General features: G+C 45.4%; 1 pseudogene; it reads left to right on the top strand.

Moving 5' to 3' along the window:
* The first annotated feature begins 1,646 nt into the window (after window positions 1–1,646).
* The window catches only part of LOC103184714, a 29,296-nt pseudogene continuing 16,864 nt past the window's right edge, over window positions 1,647–14,078 (top strand).

The raw sequence follows: 14,078 nt of genomic DNA, 5'->3' as shown, positions 1-14,078 counted from the left end.
ATTCTGTGAAGCGCTGCGAGATGTCGAGAAGACGTGAAAAGCGCTACATCAAATGCAATGATTATTATTGTTATTATTATTATTATAACCGCGTTCCTTCTTATAATTTACGTTATTGGAGGCCTACGTTTTCTACCCTCTCTCGTCTAACTCTGACCCTCGCACAACCACGCCACCCCAAGGCTCGGGTCCTGAGCCCCGACTGTTCGGTGCCTTGGGACGTCCTCCTCACTTGAAAACCGCTTTGCAAATGTAATGCTCGTGTTCTTCTGTTTTAAAAAACATTTCTCTACAGGCGATCAAATCGCAAAGGGGTTCAGCTCCAAACGCAACCGAGTGAGCGGAGGAGAGGCCGGGAGCAGCAGATACGGTTTGAGAAAGAGGCAGAGAAGAGATTGCACTGAGGAAAGGGATCTTCCTGCGATGATTACCTGTGTGAGTGAAAAATCATTCTGAGTTTCTCAGCATCAAATGCTCGAGTGCAGAATCGGGCAGATGGCAGCCGGGCTCAGTTGGTGTGCTCTTGGCTCCGAGTCAGAAGGTTGTGGCTTCGAGCGCCACATCGCGGGCAATGAGCTGACAGTCTGGGCTGACACTGCAGCACAGAGCTGGGGGGGAGGGGGGGGACGATGCACTGTCAGAGGTGCCGTCTCTCCCAGGTGCCCTGGTTTTCATGGAGCTCAGATGACAGGGCTGGGGAATGGCGACTCAGGTCAGCAACGGCAACCAAACGCTGTCAGCGGGGATGGTCAGCCTGTGCACTGCTGTGGGGGATGGGAAGGGCTATGAGGAATGAGGAGAGAGCAGTGCAGGGGTCAATATGGGGTTGGGAACACGGCTTTTAATTGGAAAGACAATGATGTCCGGATTAAAGAGGTTTTGAGGGAGCGATAGGGATACAGAGGGGAAGGAGAGCCGTGAGAAGGGATAGGAAGGAGGTTGTGGAAAACGCTCATTGAAGATTTAGTCTGTGCGTTTGAAATATGAGGCCGCGAAGTGACATCACGCAGTGGATTTTGACCATTGGTTGGTTCAGGCGGGAAACGTCAAAATGGCTGCCTCCGTAGAGCCCTTCCCCCAACCCCCTCACCCCAATCCTGCCCACCACTCCGCGATGCACTGTCATACACCCCGAGCTTTTAAGCTAAAGTCACTCTGTGCCTCTCCAGACACATAGTAAAGATCCTTTAATGGTGTGGTGCAACACAGAGAAACTCGCTTCTCTTTTGGAAACATTACATGGGATCTTTACTGTCCACCTGAACAGACATGGCCGAGGAGCTCATTATAACATTTCATCTGAAGCAATGCACCACCTACAATGGAAAGCATTTCCCGCATTAATATAAGTATCTCCATGTGTCCCAGACCGTCGTCAATACACTGATCACGGAGTCGCCTCACGGCTGTTTGTGGGTAGTTGCTGCCGTCAGAAACTGACACTGTCAATAATTGATCAGCATGAAAAGCGGTATATAAATGTAAGCTGCTACTGACCGTACAGTTGGCAGTAAATTATGTAAATCATTGACATCATCAGGTGCTGTACAAATGCAAGGATTCAATCCAAATTTGCTCAAGAGCAATTCGTAAAGAAAGCTCATATATTGCTTATCCAGATCTTTCTTTTCTCCCATCAGCAGCCAAAGTGGATGATTCTGAGGCTCATCCCTGGCCTCATGCCGGCGTTGTGTTGACTCGTGAAGAGTTCCTCCAGGAACACAGCAGAAGACATCCCGAGTTCCATAAAGACACATCAACAACGCAGACAGCTCGTAGCGCAAATGATGCTTTGCAGCAGAGAGAGTGTCAGGAATCTATTGTATTTCATGTTGAGGTAAACCGAGTCTCGCAAACAGGATCTCTACAGGGTCAAAAGCTATCGAACACAGGAGATAGACTGTATAAATGTTCCAGATGTGGTGAGACTTTCATACATTCAGGGCACCTCAAGAGACACCAGCAATCACACCGAGGAAAGCGTCTGTATAAATGTCTGGAATGTGGGAAGAGGTTCAAAATGTTGGGCAGTCTGAAGATACACCATCGATCCCACACAGGAGAGAGGCCATATAAAGGTGCTGACTGTGGAAAGAGTTTCACAACTTCAAGAGACCTCCAGAGACACAAACAATCACACAGAGGAGAGAAACCATATAAATGTGCAGAATGTGGAAAGAGTTTTGCAACGTCAACTTATCTCCAGATACACCATCGATTTCATACAGGAGAGAGGCCACATGAATGTGTTCACTGTGGAAAGAGTTTTGCAACGTCAGGTTATCTCCAGATACACCATCGGTATCACACAGGAGAGAGGCCATATGAATGAGTTGAATGTGGAAAGCGTTGCACAACTTCAAGTCACCTCCATATACACCAACAAACACACACAGGAAAGAGACGGTATAAATGTGCAGAATGTGGAGTGAGTTTCAGAGCATCAGGATCGCTCAAAATACACCATCGATCACACACTGGAGAGAGACCGTATAAATGTGCTGAGTGTGGAAAGAGTTTCATTGCTTCCGGATCGCTCAAAATACACCATCGATCACACACTGGAGAGAGACCATATAAATGTGCTGAGTGTGGAAAGAGATTTTCAAACTCGAGTTATCTCCAGATTCACCATCGATCACACACAAGAGAGAGGCCATACAAATGTGTGCAATGTGGAAAGCGTTTCACAAGGCCAGACAGCCTCCAGAGACACCAGCGATCACACACGGGGAGAGGCCACACAAATGTGTTGAATGTGGAAAGAGTTTCACAACGTCAGGAGACCTCCAGAGACACCGACAATCACACACTGGAAAGAGACCACATAAATGTGCAGAATGTGGAAAGCGTTTCACAACATCAGGGGGTCTCCAGAGACACCAGCGATCACACATCGGAGAGAGACCATATAACTGTACTGAATGTGAAAAGAATTTTACGAGGAAAGACCACCTCCAAAGTCACCGGCGGATACACACAGGAGAGACTGTATAATTATGCCGAATGTGGGATGAATTGTGCGGTGTCCTATCAGAAAAATTTGAAATGTTCTTTACCAGCGGAAAGCTTTCCAGGAGCCGATACAGTTCAAAGTCCGCACGAGAAGCTGCTTTGAGAAATGCATAGAATAACAATAATAGTTTGATGTATAACAGGACAGATATCTGTTTGATCCAACACCATTGACTCAGTTAAGACACCAGTCGGACAGTTTGTCCCCTTCTCTCCTGAACATGTGCTGAGGAACCAGCGTTTCCTGAAGGTCCTCACAAACTATTGGAGAGAGACCATACGAATGCGCTGAATGTGGAAAGAGCCCTTGTCCGGCTATCACCGAGGTGTGTGGCTGCGGGAGAGAATAACAGAATGGCGCGGTGAGATATGAGCCCTCTGAAACCAGCTGTGACTTCCAGTATCGGAGCTCACATCACTTAAGTATATATTTTTGCTCAAAAGCACCTCGTCCCCTGGTTTGTTACCAGCAGAATGGGGAGGGCTTAAGTGCTAGTTTTTTTTTACCAACCAGTTTCTTTTTCGCTGTTGATTTTAATCAAAATATTTCCTTTTGAATTGCTGTGCTGGTGGGAGTGGTGGTGGTGGGGGCTGTGTTTGTGTGTGTGTTTACTATGTGTGTCTGTGGGCTGTGTGCGTGTGTGCGGAGGGGATATGTATGTGGCTGAATGTGCGAGGAGCGGCTAAATGTGTGCGGGTGGAGGTGTGTGTCGGATGGGGGTGTGGGGGTGCGTGTGGGATGGGGGGGAGGGCGGGTGTGTGGGATGGGTAGGAGGGGATGTTGGTGGTGGAGTTGATGGTTGCGGGAGAGGGATATTAATCAGTGCATTTATCACTCCTTTACCGTACGGATGAGGCACTGTCGACGTTCACTGTAATGCTACAATGAGGAAAAACTAATATTAAAGCCATCGGCACGGAATCATTCGCCGTTTTCATTTATTTTTATTCTCTCGTTTTCTCATGTGAGGGACGTAAAGATAACCTTCGTTCCCAAACACAGATGAATGTGAGGTGACTTTATAGCGATATATAAAACAGGACAGACGGGTTATTGCCCAGACGATATGTTCCGATAGGCCAAGGGAGCGGGACAAGAGATGGATAGAGGTGTGAAGAGCAGAGGGAGCTTTACTCTGTATCGGGAGGAGCGGGGTAGGGGGGGGAGTGGGGCATAAGCAACATGTTTGTGTTTTGTTTTCAAAAACATAACAACTTTGACACCGAACCCTTTTCACGTCAGGGGGAGGTCTCGAGGCGATCAGCACTGCCAGCTGGACACCCGAGCGGGGGGTGGGAGCCGAGAGAGGCGGCGAGGGGGGAGATAACTGGAAATACAGTCAGAGAGATAGGTCTTGATGTGCTTTGAAATAGTGGTGGGAGGGGGCGAGTCAAACGGACTCTGGGAATGGAGCTCCGGGCAATGGGAGCAAAATGGTGCTGTTGGGGCAGATGGGGTGGGGGTGACATGAAGGAGCTGTGTTTCCTGCGCAAAGCGAATGGCCGGTTATGGAGGTCGCGCGGGTAAGTTGGGAGGGGGGAAATGATGGGCTTAGAGGAGTCTCTCACTGGGGAAAGGGGGAGTTTTCTGTGAGGAAACTGCACGACATGTTTCACGGCATCTGACCTCGCGCCCACCCCCCCGCGGCCGAAAATGGGACTCCGATAGTCTGTCCTGACAGTGAAGCAAGAAACACTGTTCTCACTTCAAATCTCTCTCTGTTTCTGCTCTCTCTCTTTCTCTTTATTCCTCCTTCTCTCCCCCTCCCCCTCCTGCTGTCTCGCACCGTCAGACACTCTGCCCTCACTATCTTACGATCGCTCTCTCCTCGCCTCTCCCACACATTCTGATACACTCTCCATCATTCTCTCCATCCTCTCACGCACTCCCACTCTCCCATCGCTCAATCCCTCTCTCTCCTCACTCTCCTCACTTAATGACACAGTGACACTCCTGTGGTCTTCCGCACACTCTCTCCCTCTCACACGAAACTTTCGCAATCACTGGAGACCCGGCACCTTCCCCGGTGACCACTCATAATCCCGGAATAATCTTCATTTCAATGATGTTTCGCCGTTAAAAAAAATCACGCGACGTCTTAACTCTCTCTCTTTCTCTCACACTCACTCCCTTGTTCCTTCTCTCTCACTCTCTCTCTCTCTGTCAATCAGCCGCTGGCTGCAATCAGGAGACAGAGTTTGGCGGGGCTGAAGGAGAATTTCAGTCTGTAGACCGTATTTGTGCATTAAAGCGAGGTCGTCCACACATTTATCAAACTGCCTTCATGCTGGTGCACCTGAGTTGCTGCACAAACACGTGCATTTACGCGGTTACTCAGACTAAATTCAGAGCAGAAATTAGGAAAGCGGTAACATTTCCTTTTATTCTAATTGTCAGATTATTTCGTTGACAAACTTCGCCAGTGGTTTGTGTGTCTGTGTGACTGAACAGACACAGCGATAGGATTCGTAATGTATCTGTGTATTAGTGTACTCTGCTGCAGTGTCTCTGTTTGTGTGTCTGTATGTGTGAGGGTGTGTGTGCAGATGTGTGTTTCTGTCTGTGTATGGATATGGGTTTGTGCGAGTGCGTATATTTTTGTTTATTTCTGCGGGTCTGCCTGTGTGTGTGTGTGTGTGTTTGTGTGCTGTCTGTATCTGTATGAGTTTGTTTGTGTGTGTGAATAAGTGTTGTCGGCCATCGCTTTAAGAAATCAAATACAATTGTGTAAGAGCTCATGAGTCGAAGACAAAAAGTAGAAAAGAATACAAAAAATGGGATAAACTGATGAGTTTGCTCGTGGATTCAATGCTTTGCTTTGACAAAAAATAAATGTATTAACAACACTCGCTTTGCATGGAGTGCGATTTACTTGGGGCAAAGCATGATCTGGTGTTTGTTATTTGCACAGCATACTATCAGAGTATCGGTATGAAACAAGCCATCAGACTTCCCTCCAAAGGTTGCATTTCATCTGTTTGATCTTACGACACTCCCGACACTCACATTCCTTCTAGTTTTGCTGCTCAAGTCTCTGACTGTCACCCACATTCCTGTGACCAGTCGAGTCCGCAGCCGTAGTAGCATTATATTGTGGGGTCGCTGCAATGTGGATACGAATTGATCTGCATTGACGGTGTGTGCAAATGGCTGCGGCGTTTCACTCACAAAGTAGATTCAAATCGCTCTACAATATATTATCTTAAGCGTTTGAGACGTATTGAAAACGTAATATGGCGATATCAGACGCAATGTTTGTTACTTTTAAAATTACTGTCGTTTTCCCCTTTTGAACACAGAGACATGGGGCCTTTCCGCAGACAGTTCTTCACACTTTCCGCCCCAAATTAAACAATGGTTTTATACGCTTTGCTGATAGTTTATCCAATGATTCTCCATCAACAACTGGTAAATTAATTAATTCCTTCATTCTCTGTTTCAATTACTTGGTAAAGTGCAAACACATAAAACGAATGAAACGATCGATTCTTCTATTTGTGGAATTATGACTATCCAATGAATAATTATGACAACGCCCTTCTAACTGCGATTCGCTAACGTGATATGCAGACAATTTGCTTCACAGTGTATCATGGAAAGCGCCTTCAGTAGCCTCGAGACCTTGAAAAAGAAGTTATATCAGATAGTAAACAACGAGGGCGTCAATATAAAACAAGCCATCACAGTTCTCTTACATCGGCTGCATTTAAACTGATCGGTCTGAAGGCACTCTCGAAACCATCATTCTTTCAGATTTCAACAGGTGTCTCCTTACGCAGAGACCAATCCTTTTGTACATCGACAAAGCAGATTATCCAAAAAACAGACTCATATACATAGCCCAGCCAGTTATACATGGACCAAGACTTGTATTAATACACCAGGCCTGTTATACACACAATAGACTGCTATACAGAGAATCAGTTGTGATACAGAGTTATCACAACTGCCCGTTAGAACCTGTCCGGTATACATAAATCAGGCAATTACATACAGACAATGCTTATACAGTTACAGAGATCATAGATGTTGTGCGGAGACCAGAGCTGTTGGACAGATATCCGCCCAGTTATACAGTGACCGGACATTGTGTATAGAGACCAGTCCTATTGTACAGAGACCAGAGCTTCTGTGAACAGACCTGTGATAAAGAATCCATACCAGTTACACAGAGATCAGGCCTGTTTTAAGTGACCAGAGCTGTTGATTGGAGAACTGCGCTATTACGCAGACATTGGACCATCTATAAAATGACAGGGCCTATGTTTCGAGAGCAGACAAGTTATGCAGAGACCAGGGATTTGGTGTTGATAGCTGGATTTTATACAGATATCAGGCTAGTTATAACGAGACAAGGCCTCTTATACAAGACCAGGCTGTTATGTAGATAACAAGCCTGTTACACATTTCGACCAGGTCTTTTACACAGATACCAGTCCAATTATACATGGTGGAGGCCATGGATAGAAAGACCTGTAGCTCAGTGGTTAGAGCACTTGATTTGCAAGTGAGAGACCTGAGACAATCCCAGGTAGGTCAGGGCGAATCCTTGGGCAAGTTTCCTTACTTCACTTAGAGCCTAATAATAATCCCTCCTAAACCAAAAGCAATAATAAATTGGTAATTTTCAATCTACGATTGTTTGTGGGACATTGCTGTGCGCAACTGGCTGCCGCGATAGCCCACAAATGTACAGTCAATTCGCTTTACAGTGTGTTCTGTGAAGCGCTTTGGGACGTCCTAACGACGTGAATTGCGCTTTATCAAATGCAAGTAGTATTATTATTATTATTATACTGAGGTGAGTGAGGGGAACCGAGGCCGACAAACTAAGATCAAGTCTGTTATACAAAGGCCAGTCGTGCTATAGAGAGACCAGGCTTCAATACAGAGATCAGGCCCGCTATATGGAAACCACCCGAGGTACGCAGAGAAAAAGCTTTTTAATCCTTCAAGACACCACTACAGTCTTGTTCCCCCAATATCTCTGACTTCGTAACCGCAAAGAAGAATGTCTGTTGCCTCCGCTCGGCGGACACTAGTCCGCTTAAGTCCCCCGCAATTCCCGCCCCACTGTGGGCGGTCGGGCATTCATCATTCCTGCCCCAGACTCTGGAACTCTATTCCGCATGGCCTCTGCCTCGCCTGCTTCAAGTCAGGTCTGAAGGCCATCGTCGTCGACCATGCCTTCAATTTCAAATGCCCTCATTGCCTCACACGGCCTTTCCTCTGCCACCTCCTTGAAGCCAACTGACCCAACCATACCATTCCTCAAAAAACGCAGACAGCTTCATATCCCACACGCCTCCCCGCCCCACCCCAATCCCCCACCCACCACCAATATGCGCCTCACCGTGCGAGATTTCAGCCTTTCTACACGTCGCCTTCCAGAAAACCATCTCAGAGATCCTCCATTTTGAAAGAGCCTCAAATTAACCTATTTGATGGCGCTTTTGGTCATCCTCCCCTCCACCCAACGCGCACATCAACCCTCCCCATTATCCACCGCCGTCATTGCTCGCGTGTCCACCCAGGAAACTTATTATATGCTAACAAATCATTAGAAAATCGTGTTGTATTTAATCACTACTGTGAACTATGCTGGAATATCAATATAGCTTTCAAATAATGTGTGTCGAGAGCTGAATTAATTGTAAACATGGCAGACAGTGGCGGAGGAATTCCCTCTGTGTTACCATTGCAGTGAGTGTCCGTTGGGATGAAACTCACCAACGGATGTTGTCTTCCAGTTTAACTTAATGTTTTTTCTCTGAGGTTATTTTTTCCGGACGGCAATTGCTTATTTTGACCATTTATAATATTGTTTACATATGAACTTCTCAGCAAATATCCACACACATACAGGTAATAATAATAATAAATCTTGCATTTGATATAGCGCTTTTCACGTCGGGAGGACGTCCCAAAGCACTTCACAGAACACAGTAGAGTGAATTGACTGTATATTTGTGGGCGAACGCGGCAGCCAATTGCGCACAGCAATAGTAATAATAATAATCCTTGCAATTGATATAGCGCTTTTCACGTCGGGAGGACTTCCAAAAGAGGTTCACGGAACACACTGTAAAGTGAATTGACTATATTTGTGGGCGAACGCGGCAGCCAATTGCGCACAGCAATGTCGCATAAACAGTCGTAGATTGAAAATGACCAATCTATTACTGTTTTGTTTTTTTAGAGGGATTATTATTAGGTGTGTGGAGTTAGAAAACTTGCCCAAGGTTTCGCCCTCTGCCTCGAATTGAACTCAGGTCTTTCGCTTGCAATGCGAGTGCTCTAACCCCTGAGCTACAGGAGTCAAGTTTATCTCATTGGTATCTCATGAGGCTGCAGATCCAAAGATTCAGATTGAAATCCAGGCGTCACCTTATGTTCCAATAATGTCACTTTCTGTCACCCATTTTGCTGGTTTTAAACAATCCGTTCATTTTTTTTAACGATTCAGCTGTTTAAAAACGATAGTGATATCCACAAAATCCTCTCAGTTGATTGCTCAACCATAGAGAATCCCGGGAGGTGAAGCATTGTGTCATTGAATGGACGAGCACAAAATGTTGTCTCAGTTGATTTGTAATTTCAATTGTATATTATATTGTAAATATTCATATGAGACACAGAAATGAAATCCAAACTCTCGGGTGAGGAAAGCGAGCAGGAGGAATGGCTGACATTTCGGTTCCATACTTCAGTCTGTTTTCATCCTCAGAGCCACACACATGGACGATGTTGAATAAATGATCAGCGGTTGTGATTCAATCGTCTGTTTAATCAGTGATGATAACGTGGTCAATCAGGATGTGGTAACGTTTTCACAAAGAGCTATTGGTAATGCAACTCACTAAAATGTTAGCACATCTGGTCGTGAATCGACTGCTCAAACGCACTTCTCGTTGGTCTCATCATTTCCATCTTCCACAATGTCCAACTCCTCTCAAACTTCACCCCATTACCCTCACCTACCACACGCAGTGCCCTCCCATTGCCCCACATCACACCTCGGCTGCACCTGCTCGCCTGAGACTCTGCCCTGTGTGGAGGGCGCTTTATAAGTGCAAGTTGTTGTTGCTGTTGCTCCTGCTTTCCAGGTCAGCGGCATCACATGCTTTCACACCCCAGCACCTCGCTATCTCTCTGGTTTCCTCATACACACATCTCTGCCCAACTACTGCCCTCAGCCAACACTTTGCTTCCTTCTATGTCTCTGCCCCTCTGCTGCCCTCAACTAACACTGTCCTTCCCTGTGTGTCTCTGCCCACCTCCTGCACTGAACTGACACTGACCTTCACTGTGTGCCTCTGCCCACCTCCTGCTCTGAGCTAACACTGATCTTCCCAGCGTGTCTCTGCCCACCTCCTAAACTGATCTTACACTGACCGTCCCTGTGAGTCTCTTCCCACCTCCTGCTCTGAGTTAACACTTACCTCCCTGTGTGTCTCTGCCCAACTCCTGCACTGAACTCACACTGACCTTCCCTGTGTGTCTCTGCCCCCCTCCTGCACTGAGCTAACACTGACTTTCCCTGTGCGTCTCGTCCTTTCGTTGTCACCAATGGTATTGACCTTCAATCACCTCGTTTAACCCACCACAATCATTCTCTATCTATTTTCAATTTCCACTGTAAAACCTTAACAAGCACTTCTCCTGGCTACATCTCCACTGTGCCATCCTTTAGAAGTCCATGTGTAACCCAAGCTCTCTGCATTGTATTTGCCAATTATTGCTAAATAAAAGTTAAATAAAAGTTTCCGCCGGTATCGAAGGTGGGACCATTCGACTGTGAGGCGCGAATGATAACCACTACACTACGAAACCTCAGTGAGCTGATTAATAACGGGAAATGTATGAAAATCAAATGCTTCTGCACCTGGATCGTATGAATGTGGACTGAATAATTGTGGAAATTGTTGATGAATTTGCTGAAATCGGTGCTCTTTTACGAAAGCGATGTGTATAATCTGTCCGAGTATGGGCGCAGCTCTCTATCATGGCAGAAGAAAGTGTTAGCATGAATTGTGAAATATGTCCGTATAACTCATCTCGCAGAGAAGGGCAAACAGGGCATAGTGTGGCCGAGGTCTAAGGCCCTGGATTTAGGCTCCAGTCTCTTCGCGGACGTGGGTTCGTATCCCAACGCTATCAGACGCTTAGGGTCTTCTTCATTCCTGTACATCTTGTACTTGTATTTTCTGAACAGAAAAAGTTGTGATAGTATCAGGGTTCGCCCGCTTTCATTCCAACATAAATCAACTTCATTCCTCCAGCTCCAGCAATACCATTCAGTGGGAAGTTGCAAATATCGTACTGCAAGTACTTTGAATGCAAGAATGCTTTGAATGCATCCGCCATAAAGAAGGGAGAAAGTCGATGAATTTCCAAGTAAAAGTGAAATATGTTCTCCATAAGTAAAGAAACAATTGAGGAATATTTCGTAATATATTGGAAAGAAAGACACCGAAACCAAGCAACAAATTCAATTTGCAATGTTTCTTTGTAAAGCTTTCCAGCTTAGCGTGAGTACAATAACTAATGGTTATCTGCGGACATGTCACTCTTATATTGCTGATTACATTTTAAACTCTTCTCAAAAAATCGTTGTACGTAAATTATTTGTTTTCTTGATCCAAGTAAAGTTTTAAAGCCATTTGTACTTGATTCAAATAACTGCTCTGGGAGAACAAGGTGCCTGTTGAGCCTGTTTTGGAGTCCTGTAGCTCAGTGGTTAGAGCACTCGCTTTGCAAGTGAGAGACCTGAGTTCAATTCCAGGCAGGGCGAAACCTTGGGCAAGTTTCCTTACTCCACACGCCTAATAATAATCCCTCCGAAACTAAAAACAATAATTAAATTGGTCATTTTCAATCTACGACTGTTTGTGGGACATTGCTGTGCGCAATTGGCTGCCGCGTTCGCCCACAAATATACAGTTAATTCACTTTACAGTGTGTTCTGTGAAGCGCTTTGGGACGTCCTCCCGACGTGAAAAGCGCTATATCAAATGCAAGGATTATTATTATTATTATTATTATAAATAGTCCAACGTCACACAGCAATCAGGGAGTTTCCATTCATTGGCATTAAGATATCAGCTTTGAGTAACTCAGTTACAGGTGTTGTGATGACTTATCAACTCAGGACCTGCCCATGACATTAATTGTGTCAATGAAACGCTGTAATTTTCTTCAAAAATTGTAGACAGACGTCTCGGTGGTGCAATAGTTTCGAGCGTTCTGCTGTTAACTGAATGGTTGGTGGTTCAGGCCCACACTGGGAAGATCCTCTTCTGTAAGAAATATATTCTTCTACAATTCTTTCCTCTCACTGGAAATAATGTCATGAACGACTTCAGAACTGCTGGTCTTTGTATATTGTTTCCATTTCCTGTGTTTTTTAACCGACATATTGCTGGAACATTTAATAAAATTTCCAAACAATTCGTCGCAGGACATGTGGGAACACCATTCATGTCCTTCTCTCGCTCCCATATTCTTTCTGCCTCTCTGACTTTTTGTTTGTTTGTTTTTCTCTCTCCTCTCTCTCTCCCTCTCTCTCTCTCTCACTCTCTCTTTATCTCTCTCTCTCGCTCTCTCCCTCTCTATCTCTGTCTATCAATCTCTTTCTCTCCCTCTCTATGTCTCTCTCCCTCTTTGTCTTTCCCTCTCTATCGCACACTTTCTGACTCTCCTCACAAAGATCCAGGAAACGGACACTGGGAATTGTCCAGTCCTCACATCTCCTGTGGCCTCACTCTGTGCAAAGATCCTTGCGTTTGACATAAAAGCCTTATCACAATTTCGAGATATGTCTATTTGAAGGAATTTTTAGCCCTGAGATATTAAATTGAAAGCTGGTTCCTGCTTACTGTTGATAAACAGAGTCGGTTGGGTGGATTAATGGAATTTTCATAAGATTTTGCCTCTCTGAGAATCAAACCCGTGTCCTCTCCCTAGCGAGGCGTGCGCTCTTGCCAATGTGTTACAGGACTCCATAATAATAGGCTGGTGTAGTTACTGTGTGTGCGTTGCATTCCCCAAAGCAGCGTCGTACAGTGACTATGTGTGTTAAACTGCAAAGAGGGGCCTAGTTTAGAGACTATATGTGTTGGACTGCCCAAAGGAGTCCAGTGCACTGTCTATACTGCTATACTGCCCAAAAGAGGCCAGTGTAGTGACTGTGTGCGTTAGACTTCCCAAAGGAGATCAATGTAATATCTGTGTCTGTTACACCGCCCAGAAGAGACCAATGTAATGACTGTGTGTTAAACTGGCCACAGGAAATCAATGTAGTGACTGTGTACGACATACTGCCCACAACAAGATAGTGCCCACTGAAGGTTAGTGCATTGACTGTGGGTTTTGTACTGCCCAAGGGAGATTAGTGTAGAGACTGTGCATGTGTTGCACTGCCCATTGGAGGCTAGTGTATTGATTGTGTGTGCCATACTGCCCACAAGAGGCTAGTGCTGTAGATGTGTGTTAAGCTTCACCATTCTCATGTCCTCACCACCAGTCTCTCCTGGAGATCGACAACTAAATCTCCAACTCTATTGCCTTGTGTGAAATGCAAGTTGTTGCTGTTGAAAAATAGAAAGGTTGGCCACTGCTTCACTGTGATTGGCAAACTGCAAACTGATCATTATTGTAAACAGGAGAATATATTATGTGCAATAAATTTTTTCGTCCTGTCACTGTTTTCATTTTATTGTATTCTGTTCGCTAATATTTCAACAACTTGAGATCAAACGGGACCAACTGCTACACGTTCAAGTTACCTCATTGGCTTTAAATAAACAGTAACAACGGAATTCGCTTGAGTCACAGGAACAATGTTTTGTCATAGAATAATAGTACCATACAGCAAAAAATGATGCCGTTCGTCCCACCATGTCTGCGCCGGCTCCGAAAAGAGCAATCCAACTCAATCCCGCATTCCCGCTTTCTCTCCGTCCCCTTTTCTTGTCCTCCCAAAACTCATCTACCTGCTATAGATCTGCCTCAAGGTGCACTTCATTTATTTCTACTCTGTATCTTTTTCATCGATGGTTGG

Source organism: Callorhinchus milii, unplaced genomic scaffold (genome assembly GCF_018977255.1).
Source record: "Callorhinchus milii isolate IMCB2004 unplaced genomic scaffold, IMCB_Cmil_1.0 Scaffold58, whole genome shotgun sequence".
Classification (NCBI taxonomy): domain Eukaryota; kingdom Metazoa; phylum Chordata; class Chondrichthyes; order Chimaeriformes; family Callorhinchidae; genus Callorhinchus; species Callorhinchus milii.
This window is presented reverse-complemented; position numbering and strand designations above follow the sequence as displayed.